Source organism: Chrysemys picta, chromosome 3, assembly GCF_011386835.1.
Source record: "Chrysemys picta bellii isolate R12L10 chromosome 3, ASM1138683v2, whole genome shotgun sequence".
Classification (NCBI taxonomy): Eukaryota; Metazoa; Chordata; order Testudines; family Emydidae; genus Chrysemys; species Chrysemys picta.
The window spans coordinates 194,954,468-194,974,961 of NC_088793.1; the positions used below are offsets into that span (position 1 = coordinate 194,954,468).

General features: G+C 48.9%; 1 long non-coding RNA gene across 1 annotated transcript in view; it reads right to left on the bottom strand.

Moving 5' to 3' along the window:
• Positions 1 to 8,942, bottom strand: part of LOC122174365 (uncharacterized) — a 56,282-nt gene extending 47,340 nt beyond the window's left edge. Inside the window, exons 1-2 of the long non-coding RNA XR_010599962.1 lie at positions 8,843 to 8,942; positions 548 to 773 (exon numbers count right to left, since the gene is read on the bottom strand). This is a non-coding gene — a long non-coding RNA (uncharacterized LOC122174365). The remainder of the gene's footprint in view (positions 1 to 547; positions 774 to 8,842) is intronic.
• Between the last annotated feature and the right edge of the window lie 11,552 nt (positions 8,943 to 20,494).

Genomic DNA, 20,494 nt, shown 5'->3' on the forward strand with positions numbered 1-20,494 from the left:
GCTAAAAGGCAAGTGTGTTTATTAGGCCATGATGGGGTTAGGAATCGGAGATATCAGATACAGGCTCATAGGCAAGGTGCTTCTAGTGACAGTAGCTTCAGTAGGTTTGCAACATATGAGCTTCATCCCCATTCACCATTTTGCACAAATCAGGAAAGACCTGCAGATTTGTGTGCACACGCTGCCATTTATATTTTATTTTTGTGGCGGACTTCATACAGATCTTACATCGACAATGTCTATAGTATTTGTGAACAAAAAAGACTGAGTACATTCCTTTCACGTATCATGCAAAGGCAGTCTATATGGAAAGCAGAGGGGATGCAGGCAAATGTTCAAGGAGATGTGACTAGAATAAGCTTTTTCTGAAGTCCTGTAATCACAAGTAATAATTTATTCTTTTTTCTCTTAAGACTCAGAAATCATATTTTAAGTGCCTGCCACAGACTGTCAGCAGCGGCATTTCAAGAAGCAGTTCAGCCTTTATCAACATTCAACAGCATTGTAATTCAGTAATAATTAATGTAACATTAAAATACACTCTTACCTTTCTAGATAACAAAGTGCTCCGTCTTTAATTCATTTCTTCTTTATTGCCACAACATGATCAGCATGAAGTAATTTAATATGTCAATTTCAGTGGAACTTCTAGTGGAATTCAGTCGCAGCTCAAAAAAACACCACCTGCTGTCTGATTGGGTACCACATTCTAGTTCGCTAGAGCTCTTCTTCACTGTACCTAGTGGGTCATCTTTTGAAGTTACCTCGTGTGTCTGTTTTAAAATAAAAAAAATCAAGAAAACATTTCTGTAAAAGCCACACAGTGCATTCTCCATTGCTTTACAGGTTTTATTTTATTTTTTATTTTTACACCAGGCTTTGACTCAGAATGAAGAAGAAACAAGGTTAAAACTATAATTTTTAACCTTTGGAAAGAACGTACAAACTTTTAGGTCAACTAGATGCCCGTTTAGCAGTTTGAGGGCCTGATTCCTACACCCTTTTACTCATAAGAGTAGTTTCATTAATATCAATAGGATTAGCGGTCGGATTTTTTTAAGGGATTTAAGGATTTTCAAAAGTTTGGGGATTTGAACTTCCAAGTGTTTAGTATTTAGTTCATTTAAATTTTATTGCTAAAGAAATCACTCCATTTAAAAATTCACTTCAGTTGGAGTTAGGCATCTAGAGGGATTTTCTAAAGCCTGGGGTTGCTTATCTGTATCGTTAGGTGCCTAAATAACTTTAAAAATCTGGCCTTGTGGAATAAGGACAACAGATAAGATTTTCAAAGATCCTATGAGAGTTAGGAGCCTGACTCCCACTGAATTTCAATGGGATTTGGACAAAACTGCATAAGATGCCTTTGAAGCTCAAGTCTAGATGCATTGGCAAGGACTGCAGGATTGAGGCATCTGATGTCAGCTGCACCAGCCAGGGCTCACTTTCTCCCATTCAGTTCCATGTGCTCTTAACCACTTTGGAAATGCGGCTGCTCCAAATCCCAGCCTCCTGATCAAGAGAGTAATCACAGCTCTGACTACTGATGGGAGACCGCAGCAATGGTGCACCAAGGCTCAGCACACCCCAAGGCCCGATTCTGCCTTGTCAACAGGACTACTCACGTACACTCGGCTGATTGGAAGGTAGGAACAATCAGGCCCTAGGGTAGGAAGGACAAGCTTATAATACCACTCCTAACAACCTGAAGTACCAGTACTAGTGATGTGAATCAAAACCATTGCTGTATCAGTGACTTTAGTAAGCTGTCTGAAGCCAAGTAAGTATTCAGTGTTGTTGGAGCCATGTCAGTCCCACTGTCCCAGGCTATTAGAGACAAGATGAGTGAGGTAATATCTTTGATTGGGCCAACTTCTGTTGGTGAGAGAGACAAGCTTTCAAGAAATTGGTCTAATCAAAGATATTACCTCACCTACTTCATCTCTCTGAAACCAAATACATCTATTACATGCGCATCACATTTGTCTAAGCCAACACTTCTCATACAAATAATGGTGATGTTAAACAGTTTACTGTGCCTTCAGTTCACTTCACCTCCTGTTGTCTGATACTGCGTACAGACATGTGACTTCAGTACACTAGCTCTCATGTGGGACGGAATGCTGGACAAGAAACTTCATTATGATCAAATGACACTACTATTCAACTACATGTCACAGTCCCTTCACTACAGCTATTTTGAACAAACAAGCAAAACAAACAAACCCTTTACCATTTAAAAAGCCTTATTACCACTGAATTGGAATTCCATCAATTTACTTTTAACTAGCAAAAAAATGAAAGGAACACATAATGTTGGCTATGTACAGACCAAGTGCCATAGAAAAATGTAAATATTTCCATGGTCTCACTTGCTTAAAAGATGAAGTATCATTGGTTAAATAGAAAAGAATGTTACCCACCCACAGCAAATCAGATATAATGAGAGGCAGAAAACCAAAGTATTTCTTTAGCTCGGGAATGGAATCTTGTGCATTGTTAAGCCAGAGCCATTCAGTAAATTCTAAGAAATGGCAATAAAGTCAACAAGACACAGATAAATACGAATTCCACAGCACACACAAAGCAGCAGCCTCACTCAGTCTCTGTGCAGATTAAGGGCCAGATTTTCAGTTATTTAGGCACCTAAAGATGTAGATGTTGGCTAGCGGGATTTTCAAAAACCCCTAAACAGGTTAGGCATCTAAATGCCTTTGAAAATCTGGCACTAAATCCCCACCTTGAGGCTGTGTGCACAGCTCTGTTCTGCGGGAACCTCATCTCTAATTTGGTCTAATCTATTCACTTTTCCAACTGTGCCTAGGTTTGTCTCCTGCACTTCCCAGAGTGCAGGTACTATGAATGCTGCCCTGTAGCTGTGGTCTATTTCCCCGCTTGTGTCCTACCATTGCCAATTCCACTTGCCATGTTGCTCCCCTGGATTTTTATTTACAAAAGAGAGATTCTACCTTTTCTCACCACACCTTGGAACATCCTTCTTGACCCTGTAATGCAATCACAGCAGCAGCTGAGCAGTGTTACTGACTCAGATATTGTGACTCGGTGACTTTGAACCTAAGTCATCAAAGAAGAACGTATCTTAGACTGGTGAGGTTCCATAGAGCACACAAGCCTGAGGAGAGATTTTAAGAATCAGTTTCCCCATCGTTTTAGCCATGTAACTGCATATGCAGATGTGGTAATTTTGCATGCATTTGATTAGTTGTGACCATTTGCTGATGCAAATACCAGATCTGTGCACATAGCTGCACACGCCTCTACTTTATGGAAATCTGGCCTTTAATACACAGTTCAGTTTCTTTGTAAACTATGCATTTGTCTTGATTGTTTGTACCAATAGCGGGAGAGCCACAGGAGAAATAAAAGTGTCTTGATCCCAAGTTCCAGGTCACATTATGTGGAGTCACTTGGGGTCTGATCCACTGTTATTCTTCCTGATCTCAATTCTCATCCTTATTCACTTTTATGTTAATTTGTGTGTGTGGTAAATTTGGTGCTCATGAAGTTAAGGACAGATTGCAGTGGCTAAAGCCAAGCATAGTGTGCCAGCACACAGCCAGCTTTTGAACAACGCTCTCCCAATGTATCTCACTCCTGATCTGCAACACGTTGTTATCCAAAATGCTAAAACTTTCCTGTAACTGCCACTAACAACAAATAATAAACTGGGATTCAGACTGGTGTATTGTGATTAGCTAAACTAGAGCGTGATCACACATGACAGTGATCACACATGACCATACGGTTAAGGACCTTTACCACATCACAACTACATTATGGATCGTGCTTCATCACATCTGATCTTTCTCCCCCTTTCATGCTCCATGTACATGGGCCGTTGTACATCCATTTAAAACAACCGGAGGTGTCAGAACACCTAATAGCTGTGGTTGATGAGCACTCTGTGGAGCTTGGGGGTATAGGGTTGTGCTAAAATGGCCTTTGTGCCCCTCCACCTGCGATTCTGGGCCATCTATGTGCTGGTCCAGTCCCTAAATGTAATTTAGAGCAGACTAGAGGCTGCTTTATATTCCTGCAGCTGCTAACAGCTTCAAAGGGCTGATCAACGGCTGGAGATCGCCGGGGTACAGGGACAACATGGCCAGATCCCCCACACTGATTGCAGGAGGCTGGGGTTGGTGTAGGAGCCAGTCTGGAAGATGTATGGCACCTGAGGCTCCTCCTGTGCTCCATCTATACCAGCTTTACCGGTGGTAAATTGTGAAACAGTCAAATACAGTGCAAAGTCTGGCGTGTTATGCTCAGAAAGTCCTGCTTGTCACACAGAAAGACAGTCCTGAGTGGGGTCAGGCTCAACACAGAAAAAACGCAGTTTTCATTTTGAAAGCCAGCTCTTCTGATCCTCCCCCTGGCCTCAATCCATTTCAAAACAGCCAGGAGAATGTTGGCAGCTGCTCCCTCTATCCAGAGAGGAATTTAAAACTGCTGAGCAGGGCCACACAAAATAACCCTCCATCAATAACTTAGAGTCAGTCTTGTTGCCATCCACACACAGAACTCCCACTGGCTGCCAGGAGAGCCCCATGCACCAGAGGGCTGCAGTTCTGCGCTCTGAGTTTTCCATGATGGAAAGATATCAGCTTAACTCAGACATGTCTTCACATCCAAATTCAACAACTACATTGACATGTTTATCGAAGCGCACTCCACCGACTCCTGCTGTTTACAGGCATCCCAAAGAAACTCTTTCAGCATATACTTAATAAAGACACTGATTGGCAAAACATGCAGCCCAGGCCTGTTAACTCCTGACTAACAGAAAACCACTTGTGTGCCAAAAAATAAATAAATAAACCACACGTCAGCAGTAAGAACATGAGCAGCAATCCAGCACCACCATCAGTCCACAAAGCCAAAGGCAGCCTAGGTATTTTTTCCATGCTGTGCCTTTCGTGGCAAAGTTCAGCTGAACTTTAAAAAAAACTCTTATTTTATTCACTCTTTTCTATTCAGGAATTGGCGCACCAGCCACGCACAGCCTGGATCACAGGAATAAGCTTTTCACTTTGATGGATGTCTCGGACAGTGCTATAAACCAGGATTTAACGCCACTGCAGTCAATGTGTTTTACACGTTGTAAGCAAGCCCAGAATCAGGCCTGATGGGACTGCACGCCGGGGTAAGCCTTCATCATGCAAGTCAGGTTTTGCAGCATCCAGCCCCCATTTTAATACTCGTTTCATTATTTTAATTAAAACATTTTCATGTTTTCAATGATTAGCACGTTCACATTTAACTCCAAAGACTGACTCATGCTGGTCTAAAAATGTTAATGGTTTTATCATCTAGACTGTTTAACAATTTAAGGCTGTTTCTTCAAATATCAATTATAGATTTTTTTAAAATTAGGCATCAGGTTATTTCTTTCTCTTAGAATTATTTTGTAATATTGCACCTTTTTCTTTATGCAGAGGTCATAAGAGCAAGTTACTCGTAAATTGTAACATAGAATCATAGAATATCAGGGTTGGAAGGGACCTCAGGAGGTCATCTAGTCCAACCCCCTGCTCAAAGCAGGACCAATTCCCAACTAAATCATCCCAGCCAGGGCTTTGTCAAGCCTGACCTTAAAAACCTCTAAGGAAGGAGACTCCACCACCTCCCTAGGTAACGCATTCCAGTGCTTCACCACCCTCCTAGTGAAATAGTGTTTCCTAATATCCAACCTAGACCTCCCCCACTGCAACTTGAGACTATTGCTCCTTGTTCTGTCATCTGCCACCACTGAGAACAGCCGAGCTCCATCCTCTTTGGAACCCCCCCTCAGGTAGTTGAAAGCAGCTATCAAATCCCCCCTCATTCTTCTCTTCTGGAGACTAGGAACATCTCAGTTTCTATTCAAGGACACCATTTCCAATAACTGCCTAGAGCTAGAAACTCTGTGGGTTATTTGCATCACTAGTGCAACTGCATTGCCTTCATTGGAGTTACACCGGGGTGAGTTCAGTCCTATATTTATATAAGAATATGCTGTGCTGGGCCACTGTTATAGCCGTCATCCTCCCATCCCCTTTTCTTTGTCTATTGTCATCAATCGCTGTGTTATGTGTAATAATGGCCTGATCCTTCTCCCTTTGACATCAGTGAGAGTTTTGCCTTCAAAAAAAGAGCAGAACTGGAGCCTTAAAGCCGCAATCTTGCAAAGACATCCACGTGCGTTTAAAGAAACGCACATACCCAACTCTTTGCAAGACCAAGGTCTCAGATGGTAAGCTCCTGGAGTGTGGCACCACCATGTTTTTAACTGTCTGCAAGGCACCATGCACATGTGTGGCACTGAATAACCAACAGTAATGCCTGTGCAACTACATTCCCTTTGCCCCTTGCTATCTTAAGCAGTCTTCTTGGTTTTCTAGTTAAGAATTCAGATTTGTCTGAGTTCTTTATCCCAGACTTTTTGGGGGCAGATTTACATTTGCCAGAATTATAGAGGCCTTTAGCAGCTCATTAGCATGAGTCTCATGAAAGATTCCCCAGCTGCACAACCTCCTCACGTTTTCATTTAGGTTTTACACTGACTCGTTCTCTTCCTCTTGCTATTCATTACTTCATTTATAGTTCTACCCAGTAAATATGATTCATGTAAGTTTCCCATTTGGTGTACATAGGACTTGTGAAACATATTTAAAATGTAGTTTATAGCACTACTGCCTTGTGCTGAAAACCTGCTAGATCACACAAGCTAAGCAAGATAGGGTGGCTTCACACATGGGTGAAAAACCTTGACCTCACTCATAGAAGTTTTGTCATTGACGTTAATGGGATAACGATTTTGCCCCTAGGTTCTGGCACTGACCCAGTGCCCCAATATCAAACTAGGGGCAGGGCCGGCTCTAGGTTTTTTGCCGCCCCAAGCAAAAAAAATTTTGGCTGCCCCTCGTCCCAGCCCTGGGCTCCTCGCCGCACCCCCCTCCCACCCCACCCCTGGGCTCTCCCCCACCACCCGCACCCCCCTGCCTCCCCAGCCCTGGGCTCTCACCCCCCTGACCCACACCCCCCTGCCGCCCCAGCCCTGGGCTCTCACCTCCCTCACCTGAACCCCCTTGCTGCCCCAGCCCTTGGCTCTCCCACACACACACCCTGCTGCCCCAGCTCTGGGTTCCCCCTACCCCCCCACCATTGCCCCACCCACCCACACACACACCTCCTGCTGCCCCAGCCCTGGGATCACCCACTCCACCTGCACCCTCCTTCTGCCGCAGACCTGGGTCACGGCAGGTCATTCAGCAGGAATTTTAGATGTGCACAGAACACAGACAGGATTGGTTCCCACATGATTACAGAACTGCAGTAAAGTGGATCAATTTTCAGCTTGTGTGCTTGGAGGATATCTGGATGCATATTATAAGACTGTCCTACATAAATGAGGAAAAGTTGAGGTGCCTTTATTATTCTTTTCTTCCACTCTTTCTTTCTATGGGGAATTTCCCAGTGCAATATCACTGTCTTCCTTTTAAACAAACAAACAAACAAACAAACAAAAGGCAATGGCTGTTGAAAATAGCAATTCCAGTCCTAATAACCACTGAGAAGCAGTTCTTGCTCAATTTTATTCTACTTTTTCTACAGCAAGTTCCAGTGGATCAGTATATTTGATTTGGGAGAAATGAAGTAACAGCTGCCCAAACTGAGCTTGAGCACTCCTGAATTTTGAGATGTTCAAATCTGAAAGGCAGGTGCTGGGCGGGAGGGGGAGCCTGTGGCTCCGCAGGGGAGCACGGCAGCATGTATGCAGCAGCGTGTCTGCCGCTGCACGAAGCCAGACACGCTGGTCGGAGTGGCACAGTAAGGGGTTTGGGGGGTTGGAGAAGGGGTAGGAGGTTCCGGGGGGGTAGTAAAGGGACAGGGAGCAGGGGGGGTTGGATGGGGCGGAGGGGGCAGTCAGGGGCAGGGAGAAGGGGGGGTTAGATGGGTCAGGGATTTGGGGGGGCAATTAGGGGACAGGCAGCAGTTGGATAGTCATGGGAGTCCCAGGGGGTTGTCAGGGGACAGGTAGGGGGTGGGGTCCTAGAGGGGAAGTGGGGGGGGGTCTCAGGAAGGGGGAAGTTGGGTACAAGGACCAGTGGGGCTTAGATAGGGGGTGGGGTCCTGGGGGGCAGTTGGGTCAGTGGTCCCGGGAGGGGGTGATCAGGGGACAGGGAGCAGGGGGGTTGGATCGGTTGGGGTTTCTGTGGGGGGCAGTCGGAGGGAGTGGATGGGGGCAGGGTGGGGCTACCCTCCCTCCCCGTGGAGTGTCCTATGTTTTGAATGTTAAAATATGGAATCGCTACTCACAGCGCAGCTCTCCATTCACAGCAGGCTACAGCATGAGGTCTCAGCTTCCTCACTCCCTCCCCCTCTTTCCTGTTGGTAGTAGCCAAGGGAATGCTGGGAAATGTAGTTCTTTCCCTGCTCCAGGGCTGGCACTATAGGCAGGGAGCTAACCAACGAACTACAGCTCCCAGGGGCCCCTGTTGGTTCTCAGCTGCCATGCTGGATCCCTGCCGCTCCTACAAATGGGCTGCCCCAAGCACATGCTTCCTTTGCTGGTGCCTAGAGCCGCCCCTGGACACGCAGCAGGGGGTTGTGGATGGCCAGCACTGCCATCCGTAGGAAGAGTCTTCTCTCCCCTTCCGAGAAGAACTTTCCAAAGACCTAAAACCAACAGCACATGAGGCATTAGCAGATTGCCCAGAGCCAGGCTCCAACTCCTGGGGCTAGAACGGCATCTGCGTCTAGTGGCCCCTGGAGGCAGCCACTGCAGGGGACCCAGCCAGCCCCACTCCCTGAGCTGTCTCATGCCCTGGCAGAGTGTCCTTACCTCTCCCACCCTAGCTGTGTTCCTGTAGCCCAGGAGCCTGCTGTCCTGGTGCCAGTCCCAGCACCACAGGTCTTCGGCCTCATGGATGCTCAGCCCTGGGAAAGAGAGAGACACACACACATTTGTCATTCTGGTTGCTTCCAATCCCATTGGTGGCTGCACAGTGGGCAGAGTCCTCGCTGCGTGCCTGCCCCAACAGAATTGCAGGGGAGGGGTGTAGAACAGAGAAAGAGACAGACAGAGACTCATCCTCCAGCCAGGCTCAGTCTGAGAGAAATTGGCTGGGGTCACTCTTCTATCGGGTGCCATTTCCCAGCTGGGTTCCTTACCCCTCTGGTGCAGCAGCAGCTGGTAGAGCCGGTAAACCCCCTCCCTGCCCTGCCGGCTAATGTCCTTGGATGGGTCACTGATCAACAGAGCCAGCTGTGCCACGTGGTGACCCATCCTGGGGAATTCTGCTCAGTTCTAATGGAAGGGAGAGGGAGAGGGGACTCCATCAGCATTTTCCTGCCAGCTCCCAGTGCCCCGTGGGCCAGGACTCTCTTTTTCCCCTCAGCCCCTCTGCAGGAGATGCTAGAGGATAGAAGCTAAAGCTAGACCCTTAATTTCCTCTGCCCCCAGGGAGCCTGGAGAACAAGGATATGGGCAGGGCCCTCCATGAGGACTTGCTTCCCCAGCTGCTCCAGGATGACAGGAAGGCATGAACCTGGAGCATAGTCCCCTTAAAAGCCCAGTCACCAATTAACCAGGACAAGAAGAACTTGACTCCAGCCAAGCTCATTCTCTGCTCTTCCTCTGCCTCCCGAAGAGGAACACTCCTAACCCACAGCCCCTGCAGCAGCAGATCCTACAGCCAGTTGGAGCCAGCCCGCCTCACCCCTCCTGGTGGTGGGAGGGGAACAGGAGAAAGGACAAAAGAAGGAAGAGATGAAGAGAAAGGAAGGAGGGATGGAGGAAAAGGTAAAACGAAAAGGACAAACCCTAATGTCCCAGTGATTGTATGGGACAAAATCCCAGGTGGGGAATAAAATTCTGCCACCTTCAACTAGTGCTTTCCATGCCTAGAATTCGGCTGGCACCAGATGGATCAGACTGAACAGGTTCCAAACCTCTCAGAGGCTCTTACCGTGTAAACAGGGACGTCTGTTTTCTAATAAAATCAGTAAAAGGAAAGGAGAAAGCTCAAAAGAGGCTCCTCCTCGCACGCACGTACGTGAACCCTAATACTCTCCCAGTCCTCAAAGAGAGACCTTGAGAAAGAGACTTGCTGAAGCAAAGCCACAGGGGTCTCTCTAAGGTTTCCCTGGCCCTGCGCTCCTATCCTGCCTGGCTGATGTCAGCATCTCTCTGTGAGGTCACCACCTCCCCACCACCTTTGACCAATAGGTTGAGGTCCTGCAAAAGGCCTTTGTGATGTCACTGCCACACACACCCCTCCCCTGAAGTGCGAATGTCCTGCTGCTGGCCAGACACTTTGAAGGTTTGAGCTACTCTCTGTGGATCACCCCACTCAATGCGTGTTCATTCTAGGAAGCAAGCCGGCTAGACAGTAAAACATCAGAGGCTGCTCCCAATGCTACACTCAGTGCTTCCAAAACTAGTGACTTGATGGCCAGAAGAGACCTTTAGAGCATCTAATCTGACCCCCTGCATGATCACGGGCTTCTTGTATAGTACAATAGTTACTTTTGGGGCACACACATTCCAGAAAGGCATCTAGTCTTCATTCAATGACATCAAGAGATGGAGAATCCACCACTTTCCCTTTTAGTGTGTGCCAGGGGGCTCCATTTCCCCTTCCACTAGCTCCCCATTTACAGTGAGCCAGAGCAGTACCTCCAGCAGGGAGCGGGAGTTGCTGATGGCCTCAGAGGCACAGCCCTGCAGTGCCTCAGGCACTTGGCGCAAGTGCCGGATGATGCGGAGCTGGTGCATCGCTTTGGCCGTGACGTCCTCCTGATGCTTTGGAACGAGAACTTGTCAGAGACTCAAACGCCCGAGGAATCAGGGGGAATTAAGAGCACCTGGAACCAGCAGCATTTCCACACAGCACCTGCCCACCACTGAGGGATGGATTCACCTCCTGACCCCCAGAATGGAGTCTTCTTGTCCTTTCTAGTACCAAACTCCAGTGCCAAACCCCCTCCTTGTAGGGTGAGCTCCTGCCATCTCCTCTTCAGCGCCCTTGACAGCTGATCCACCTCCAAACCACAGCTCAAGTTCTCAGAACCCTCTCCTCCCACCCCCACGCAGGTTGGGCAGGGAGGGGCCTCTAGCAGGGCGGGCAGGAGGGATTCTGGCAGCAGTGAAGTGGGTTGTGGGGAGGTCGAGATCTTGCCCCAAGTCATCCCAGACACTAATGCTGAAGCCACAGGATGATAGCTCTGGTGAATGGGGCAGATCAGCAGCCCCTGCTGACTGAATCCTCCCGTTCTCTCTAGGTGGTGGCTGGGGTGACACGGACACTAGGCCATTGGGTACTGGGTGAGGCCCTCTGGGAGAGGAGAGGCTCGCAGAGGGCATTTTGGGGATTCCTCTGCTCTTCCCAAGAGAAAAAGGACCGTGCCCTGAGAACATAAGTCCGTGATGAGGTAACGCTTGTCATTAATTAGCCTTGCTAAAGAGCTGTGTTGGAGCTGCTCCGGGGACAAGCTGGTTCCCTCCTGTTCATGGAGGTGAATTCATCTCCCTTCCCAGTAGCACCTGCTCTCGCTCTCATTCCCCACCAGGCTCCTTGCGCCAGGCCAGCGAATGGCGATAGGATGGGAATGAGGCCTGGGCCTGTGACGAAGTGGGACTGTTCTTCATGTTTCCTCTGAATACTGTGGGGGTGCCTCAGTTTCCCCTATGCATTTCTTAAGTGTCTAGGTGGTGGGGAAAGGGCCGTGTGCATAAATCACTGACACTCTGTCTCCCTGGCAACAAATGGCCAGGGTCCCTTCCCGCCCTGCAAGGAAATAGCTAAAGGTGAACAAAGAGATCAGGTGACCTCCTGGCCTGGGAAAGAGACAAAGCCGAGAGAAGGAGGGGCTAGAGGGGGTTTCAGAGTTGGAGCTACCTAGGGACTAGGAGTGGGGGCAGACGTGGGTGTCTGGCTCTCTGAACCCCATAACGGACCCGGCCGAGGGGTCCCGTTCGCCGCTGTACCTACAAGCTCTGTTTTAGACCGTGTTCCTGTCATCTAATAAATCTCTGTTTTATTGGCTGGCTGAGAGTCACGTCTGACTGCGAAGTGGGGGGTGCAGAACCCTTTGGCTTCCCCTGGACCCTGCCTGGGCGGACTCGCTGTGGGAAGCGCACGGAGGGGCATATGCTGAATGCTACCAGGAGAGACCCAGGAGGTGAAGCCGTGTGAGCTTCTTGCCCTGAAGACAGTCTGCTCCAAGGGAGAGGAGGCTCCCCAAAGTCCTGACTGGCTTTGTGGGGAGCAGTTCCAGAGCATCGCCCTGGGACTCCGTGACAGGGCGCCGCCCCAATCTCCTGAGTCTAATGCAGCTGCTTACCTTGTCCCCCATCAGCTCTTGGGCTTCCCCCAGAAGGGAGAAGGCCAGGACCAGCCCTGATTGGCTGACACGGAGCAGGGGGTTGTGGATGGCCAGCACTGCCGTCCGTAGGAAGAGTCTTCTCTGCCCTTCCGAGAAGAACTTTCCGAAGACCTAAAACCAACATCATGTGAGGCATTAGCAGATTGCCCAGAGCCAGGCTCCAACTCCTGGGGCTAGAACGGCATCTCCGTCTAGTGGCCCCTCGAGGCAGCCACTGCAGGGGACCCAGCCACCCCCACTCCCGGAGCTGTCTCATGCCCTGGCAGAGTGTCCTTATCTCCCCTACCCTGGCTGTGTTCCTGTAGCCCAGGAGCCTGCTGTCCTGGTGCCAGTCCCAGCACCACAGGTCTTCGGCCTCATGGATGCTCAACCCTGGGAAAGAGAGACACACACACACACACACACATTTGTCATTCTGGTTGCAGTGCTTGTGTCCTTCCAATCCCATTGGTGGCTGCACAGTGGGCAGAGTCCTCGCTGCGTGCCTGGCCCAACAGAATTGCAGGGGAGGGGTGTAGAACACAGAAAGAGACAGACAGAGACTCATCCTCCAGCCGGGGTCAGTCTGAGAGAAATTGGCTGGGGTCCCAGTCTCAGTCTTCTATCGGGTGCCATTTCCCAGCTGGGTTCCTTACCCCTCTGGTGCAGCAGCAGCTGGTAGAGCCGGTAAACCCCCTCCCTGCCCTGCCGGCTAATGTCCTTGGCTGGGTCACTGATCAACAGAGCCAGCTGTGCCACGTGGTGACCCATCCTGGGGAATTCTGCTCAGTTCTAATGAAAGGGAGAGGGAGAGGGGACTCCATCAGCATTTTCCTGCCAGCTCCCAGTCCCCAGTGGGCCAGGACTCTCTTTTTCCCCTCAGCGCCTCTGCAGGAGATGCTAGAGGATAGAAGCTAGAGCTAGACCCTTAATTTCCTTTGCCCCCAGGGAGCCTGGAGAACAGGGATATGGGCAGGGCCCTCCATGAGGACTTGCTTCCCCAGCTGCTCCAGGATGACAGGAAGGCATGAACCTGGAGCATGGTCCCCTTAAAAGCCCAGTCACCAATTAACCAGGACATAGATTCATAGATTCTAGGACTGGAAGGGAGCTCGAGAAGTCATCGAGTTCAGTCCCCTGCCCGCATGGCAGGACCAAATACTGTCTAGACCATCCCTGATAGACATTTATCTAACCTACTCTTAAATATCTCCAGAGATGGAGATTCCACAACCTCCCTAGGCAATTTATTCCAGTGTTTAACCACCCTGACAGTTAGGAACTTTTTCCTAATGTCCAACCTAGACCTCCCTTGCTGCAGTTTAAACCCATTGCTTCTGGTTCTATCCTTAGAGGCTAAGGTGAACAAGTTTTCTCCCTCCTCCTTATGACACCCTTTTAAATACCTGAAAACTGCTATCATGTCCCCTCTCAGTCTTCTCTTTTCCAAACTAAACAAACCCAATTCTTTCAGCCTTCCTTCATAGGTCATGTTCTCAAGACCTTTAATCATTCTTGTTGCTCTTCTCTGGACCCTTTCCAATTTCTCCACATCTTTTTTAAAATGTGGTGCCCAGAACTGGACACAATACTCCAGCTGAGGCCTAACCATAGCAGAGTAGAGCGGAAGAATGACTTCTCGTGTCTTGCTCACAACACACCTGTTAATACATCCCAGAATCATGTTTGCTTTTTTTGCAACAGCATCACACTGTTGACTCATATTTAGCTTGTGGTCCACTATAACCCCTAGATCCCTTTCTGCCGTACTCCTTCCTAGACAGTCTCTTCCCATTCTGTATGTGTGAAACTGAGTTTTTCTTCCTAAGTGGAGCACTTTGCATTTGTCTTTGTTAAACTTCATCCTGTTTACCTCAGACCATTTCTCCAATTTGTCCAGATCATTTTGAATTATGACCCTGTCCTCCAAAGCAGTTGCAATCCCTCCCAGTTTGGTATCATCCGCAAACTTAATAAGCGTACTTTCTATGCCAATATCTAAGTCGTTGGTGAAGATATTGAACAGAGCTGGTCCCAAAACAGACCCCTGCGGTACCCCACTCGTTATGCCTTTCCAGCAGGATTGGGAACCATTAATAACAACTCTCTGAGTACGGTTATCCAGCCAGTTATGCACCCACCTTATAGTAGCCCCATCTAAATTGTATTTGCCTAGTTTATCAATAAGAATATCATGCGAGACCGTATCAAATGCCTTACTAAAGTCTAGGTATACCACATCCACAGCTTCACCCTTATCCACAAGGCTCGTTATCCTATCAAAGAAAGCTATCAGATTGGTTTGACATGATTTGTTCTTCACAAATCCATGCTGGCTGTTCCCTATCACCTTACCACCTTCCAAGTGTTTGCAGATGATTTCCTTAATTACTTGCTCCATTATCTTCCCTTAATAGTGTCCCTTTGAAAAACTGCCAACTCTCCTCAGTTGTTTTTCCCCTCAGTCTTGATTCCCATGGGACCTTACCTATCAGCTCTCTGAGCTTACCAAAATCTGCCTTCCTGAAATCCATTGTCTCTATTTTGCTGTTCTCCCTTCTACCCTTCCTTAGAATTGCAAACTCTATGATTTCATGATCACTTTCACCCAGGCTGCCTTCTACTTTCAAATTCTCAACGAGTTCCTCCCTATTTGTTAAAATCAAATCCAGAACAGCTTCCCCCCTAGTAGCTTTTTCAACCTTCTGAAATAAAAAGTTGTCTGCAATGCAGTCCAAGAATTTGTTGGATAGTCTGTGCCCCGCTGTGTTATTTTCCAACATATATCCGGATAGTTGAAGTCTCCCATCACCACCAAATCTTGGGCTTTGGATGATTTTGTTAGTTGCTTAAAAAAAGCCTCATCCACCTCTTCCACCTGGTTAGGTGGCCTGTAGTAGACTCCTAGCATGACATCTCCCTTGTTTTTTACCCCTTTTAGCCTAACCCAGAGACTCTCAACACTTCCGTCTCCTATGTCCATCTCTACCTCCGTCCAAGTGTGTACATTTTTAATATATAAGGCAACACCTCCTCCCTTTTCCCCCTGTCTATCCTTCCTGAGCAAGCTGTACCCATCCACACCAACATTCCAATCATGTGTATTATCCCACCAAGTTTCAGTGATGCCAACAATGTCATAGTTGTATTTATTTATTAGCACTTCCAGTTCTTCCTGCTTATTCCCCATACTTCTCGCATTTGTATATAGGCATCTAAGATACTGGTTTGATCTTTCCTCCCAGTTTTGTCTTGACCCTCCTTTCTCTCTGCCAATATAGCCCACACTCCCTCTCGCTTCCGACCCATCTCCCCGGTCTCCATGTTCCCCACTTACCTGTGGGCTTTGCTCACCTGTCCCCGTCGAACCTAGTTTAAAGCCCTCCTCACTAGGTTAGCCAGTCTGTGTCCAAATAGGGTCTTTCCCCTCCTCGAAAGGTGAACGCCATCTCTGCCAAGCAGTCCTTCCTCAAATAGCATCCCATGGTCTAGGAAGCCAAAGCCCTCCTGGCGACACCATCTTCGCAGCCAGGCATTCACCTCCAAGAAGAACTTGACTCCAGCCAAACTCATTCTCTACTCTGCCTCCCCAAGAAGAACACTCCTAACCCACAGCCCATGCAGCAGCAGATCCTACAGCCAGTTGGAGCCAGCCCACCTCACCCCTCCTGGTGTTGGGAGGGGAACAGGAAAAAGGACAAAAGAAGGAAGAGATGAAGAGAAAGGAAGGAGGGATGGAGGAAAAGGTAAAATGAAAAGGACAAACCCTAATGTCCCCAGTGATTGTATGGGACAAAATCCCAGGTGGGGAATAAAATTCTGCCATCTTCAACTAGTGCTTTCCATGCCTAGAATTCGGCTGGCACCAGATGGATCAGACTGAACAGGTTCCAAACCTCTCAGAGGCTCTTACCTTGTAAACAGGGACGTCTGCTTTCTAGTAAAATCAGTAAAAGGAAAGGAGAAAGCTCAAAAGAGGCTCCTCCTCGCACTCACGTACGTGAACCCTAATACTCTCCCAGTCCTCAAAGAGAGACCTCGAGAAGGAGACTTGCTGAAGCAAAGCCACAGGGGTCTCTCAGGTTTTCCTGGCCCTGCGCCCCATCCTGCCTGGCTGATGTCAGCATCTCTCTGTGAGGTCACCACCTCCCCACCACCTTTGACCAATAGGCTGAGGTCCTGCAAAAGGCCTTTGTGATGTCACTGCCACACACACCCCTCCCCTGAAGTGCGAATGTCCTGCTGCTGGCCAGACACTTTGAAGGTTTGAGCTACTCTCTGTGGATCACCCCACTCAATGCGTGTTCATTCTAGGAAGCAAGCCGGCTAGACAGTAAAACATCAGAGGCTGCTCCCAATGCTACACTCAGTGCTTCCAAAACTAGTAGACTTGATGGCCAGAAGAGACCTTTAGAGCATCTAATCTAACCCCCTGCATGATCACCGATTCAAACACCCCGAGGAATCAGGGGGAATTAAGAGCACCTGGAACCAGCAGCATTTCCACACAGCACCTGCCCACCACTGAGGGATGGATTCACCTCCTGACCCCCAGAATGGAGTCTTCTTGTCCTTTCTAGTAACCTCCAGTGCCAAACCCCCTCCTTGAAGGGTGAGCTCCTGCCACCTCCGCCTCAGTGCCCTTGACAGCTGATCCACCTCCATACCACAGCTCAAGTTCTCAGAACCCTCTCCTCCCACCCCCACCCAGGTTGGGCAAGGAGGGGCCTCTATCGGGGTGGGCAGGAGGGATTCTGGCAGGAGTGAAGTGGGTTGCGGGGAGGTCGAGATCTTGCCCCAAATCATCGCAGACACTAATGCTGAAGCCACAGGATGGCAGCCCAGGTTAATGGGGCATCCATTCCTCAGTGGTGGGCAGGTGCTGTGTGGAAATGCTGCTGGTTCCAGGTGCTCTTAATTCCCCCTGATTCCTCGGGGTGTTTGAGTCTCTGACAGGTTCTCGATGCCTTTCTGGAATGTGTGTGCCCAAAAAGTAACTATTGTACTATACAGGAAGTCCGTGATCATGCTCAGATTAGATGCTCTAAAGGTCTCTTCTGGCCATCAAGTCTACTAGTTTTGGAAGCACTGAGTGTAGCATTGGGAGCAGCCTCTGATGTTTTACTGTCTAGCCGGCTTGCATCCTAGAATGAACACGCAGTGAGTGGGGTGATCCACAGAGAGTAGCTCTGTCAAGGCTGCTTCCCCACTCTGAACTTTAGGGTACAAATGTGGGGGACTGCATGAAAACTTCTAAGCTTAACTACCAGCTTAGATCTGGTCCGCTGTCACCACTCCCAAGATGCTAATTCCCTTCCCTGGGTAGCCTTGAGAGACTCTTCACCAATTCCCTGGTGATTACAGATCCAAACCCCTTGGATCTTAAAACAAGGAAATATCAATCAGGTTCTTAAAAAGAAGGCTTTTAATTAAAGAAAAAGGTAAAAATCATCTCTGTAAAATCAGGATGGAAAATAACTTTACAGGGTAATCAAACTTAAAGAGTCCAGAGGAATCCCCTCTAGCCTTAGGTTCAAAGTTACAGCAAACAGAGATAAACACTCTAGCAAAAAGGTACATTTACAAGTTGAGAAAACAAAGATAAAAACTAACATGCTTTGCCTGGCTGTTCACTTACAAGTTGGAAATATGAGAGACTTGTTCAGAAAGATTTGGAGAACCTGGATTGATGTCTGGTCCCTCTCAGTCCCAAGAGTGAACAACCCCCAAAAACAAACAGCACAAACAAAAGCCTTCCCCCCACCAAGATTTGAAAGTATCTTGTCCCCTTATTGGTCCTTTGGGTCAGGTGTCAGCCAGGTTACCTGAGCTTCTTAACCCTTTACAGGTAAAAGGATTTTGGAGTCTCTGGCCAGGAGGGATTTTATAGTACTGTACACAGGAGGGCTGTTATCCTTCCCTTTATACTTATGACAAGCTCAAACCTTCAAAGTGTCTGGCCAGCAGCAGGACATTAGCACTTCAGGGGAGGGGTGTGTGGGGCAGTGACATCACAAAGGCCTTTTGCAGGACCTCAGCCTATTGGTCAAAGGTGGTGGGGAGGTGGTGACCTCACAGAGAGATGCTGACATCAGCCAGGCAGGATAGGAGCGCAGGGCCAGGGAAACCTCAGAGACCCCTGTGGCTTTGCTTCAGCAAGTCTCTTTCTCGAGGTCTCTCTTTGAGGACTGGGAGAGTATTAGGGTTCACATACGTGCGTGTGAGGAGGAGCCTCTTTCGAGTTTTCTCCTTTCCTTTTACTGATTTTACTAGAAAACAGACGTCCCTGTTTACAAGGTAAGAGCCTCTGAGAGGTTTGGAACCTGTTCAGTCTGATCCATCTGGTGCCAGCCAAATTCTAGGCATGGAAAGCACTAGTTGAAGGTGGCAGAATTTTATTCCCCACCTGGGATTTTGTCCCATACAATCACTGGGGACATTAGGGTTTGCCCTTTTTCGTTTTACCTTTTCCTCCATCCCTCCTTCCTTTCTCTTCATCTCTTCCTTCTTTTGTCCTTTCTCATGTTTCCCTCCCACCACCAGGCGGGGTGAGGCGGGCTGGCTCCAACTGGCTGTAGGATCTGCTGCTGCAGGGGCTATGGGTTAGGAGTGTTCCTCTTCGGGAGGCAGAGCAGAGAATGAGCTTGGCTGGAGTCAAGTTCTTCTTGTCCTGGTTAAGTGGTGACTGGGCTTTTAAGGGGACCATGCTGACCCTCCACACACACACCCTGTCGGGTGCTGCAGGGAGGTGAAGGAGGAAACGGTTGGCACAGAGATGAAGCAGACTGAAGTAGGGACAAACACGAGGGTGGAGCAGTCCGTGGTGGGTTTCTGTGCACTGTCCTGAAGGGAGTTTAGAGCATAGGCATGGGGAAGACCAAAATTCACCTCCAGGTAGATCATCAACCTACTCCTCTCTCCCAAGGGCCAGGAAGGCCTCTGGTTTTTGCTCTCTTCAGTAGCTGGAGCTGCTCTGATTTGGGGGTGGGGTGGGCAGAGGTGGGAACAGGCCATAGGATTTAATCAAGTGTCAGGGGGAGACTCCCTCTCTGCGGGAGATTATGTTGCCCCTCTGTGGGGAATCCCTTCCTTGCAGATGCTGGACTCTGCATCCCTAGCAGCTTGGCTGTTCCCTACCGGCTGTGCACCAGGCCCTCTGCAGAGAACTGCTCTGGGCAAGGACTGCAGAGCCAGCTGTCAGCCTGGCAGGTGTAGCCCCAGGTTCCATAACCCTGACCCATGGTCTCCCTCCGCTGACAGGCTCTGAAGAAGGCCTGCCCAGAGACATGGATGCCATGCTGAAGAGCTTGCTGACAGCAACCCCCAGCACAGACAATCACCAGCATATCTTGGAGGTTAGCATAATGGTCAGGGGGAGCAGGAATTTTACCTTAGCCCTGGGGAGGCCTGGAAATGAGAGACTGGATGATCCACGTTTCCATTGTGTCCTCCTACCTGAGAGCCATCCGTGGTCAGAGCAGTGAGTGCAGGGCAGCGTTGGGGCCCTTCCACCTTCAGGGATAGAGGGAAGGCGCTGGTGCTCGACAACAGGGCTCTTCCTGGTTCTGTTGAGCACTAACTCCAACGCCCCAGGCAGGCTTGTGGAGTGAGAGCATCAGACCCCTGTGAGGTCCAGGAGAAGGCCCTCTGAGAAGAGCACTGGCTCCTTCCTAGGAAGCTGCTGAGATTCTCAAGGAGGGATTCATCCCTTCTCTCCCATGGACACAGAGGATTGTAAGGAGCAGGGCGTTGTCCTTTATCCAACAGAGACCTGTCCTCGCTCTCACCCACAAACCTGGGAGAGAGCTGGGCACTTGACCAGATCCTAGCCCTGCACTTGCCCTGGTACACTTTCTTCTCCCCTCCTGCCTTGGCTATTAGGCTATGGCTCTATGAACATGAAACAAAAGGAACTTCTTCTCTATCTCTAAGCCAAACTGGTTTATCAAGTCTGACCCCTCAACATATTTCAGGGGGCGTATTTCCAGTACATGTATAGAACTCATTATACCCCACTCAGACCTGGTCACGTGGATTCGGCGGCGTTTCTGCGGGCCATCTGACGGTCCCGTGCCTTCGACGTACCTGCCGCTGAATTGCCACTGAAGACAGGGAGCTAACCAACGAA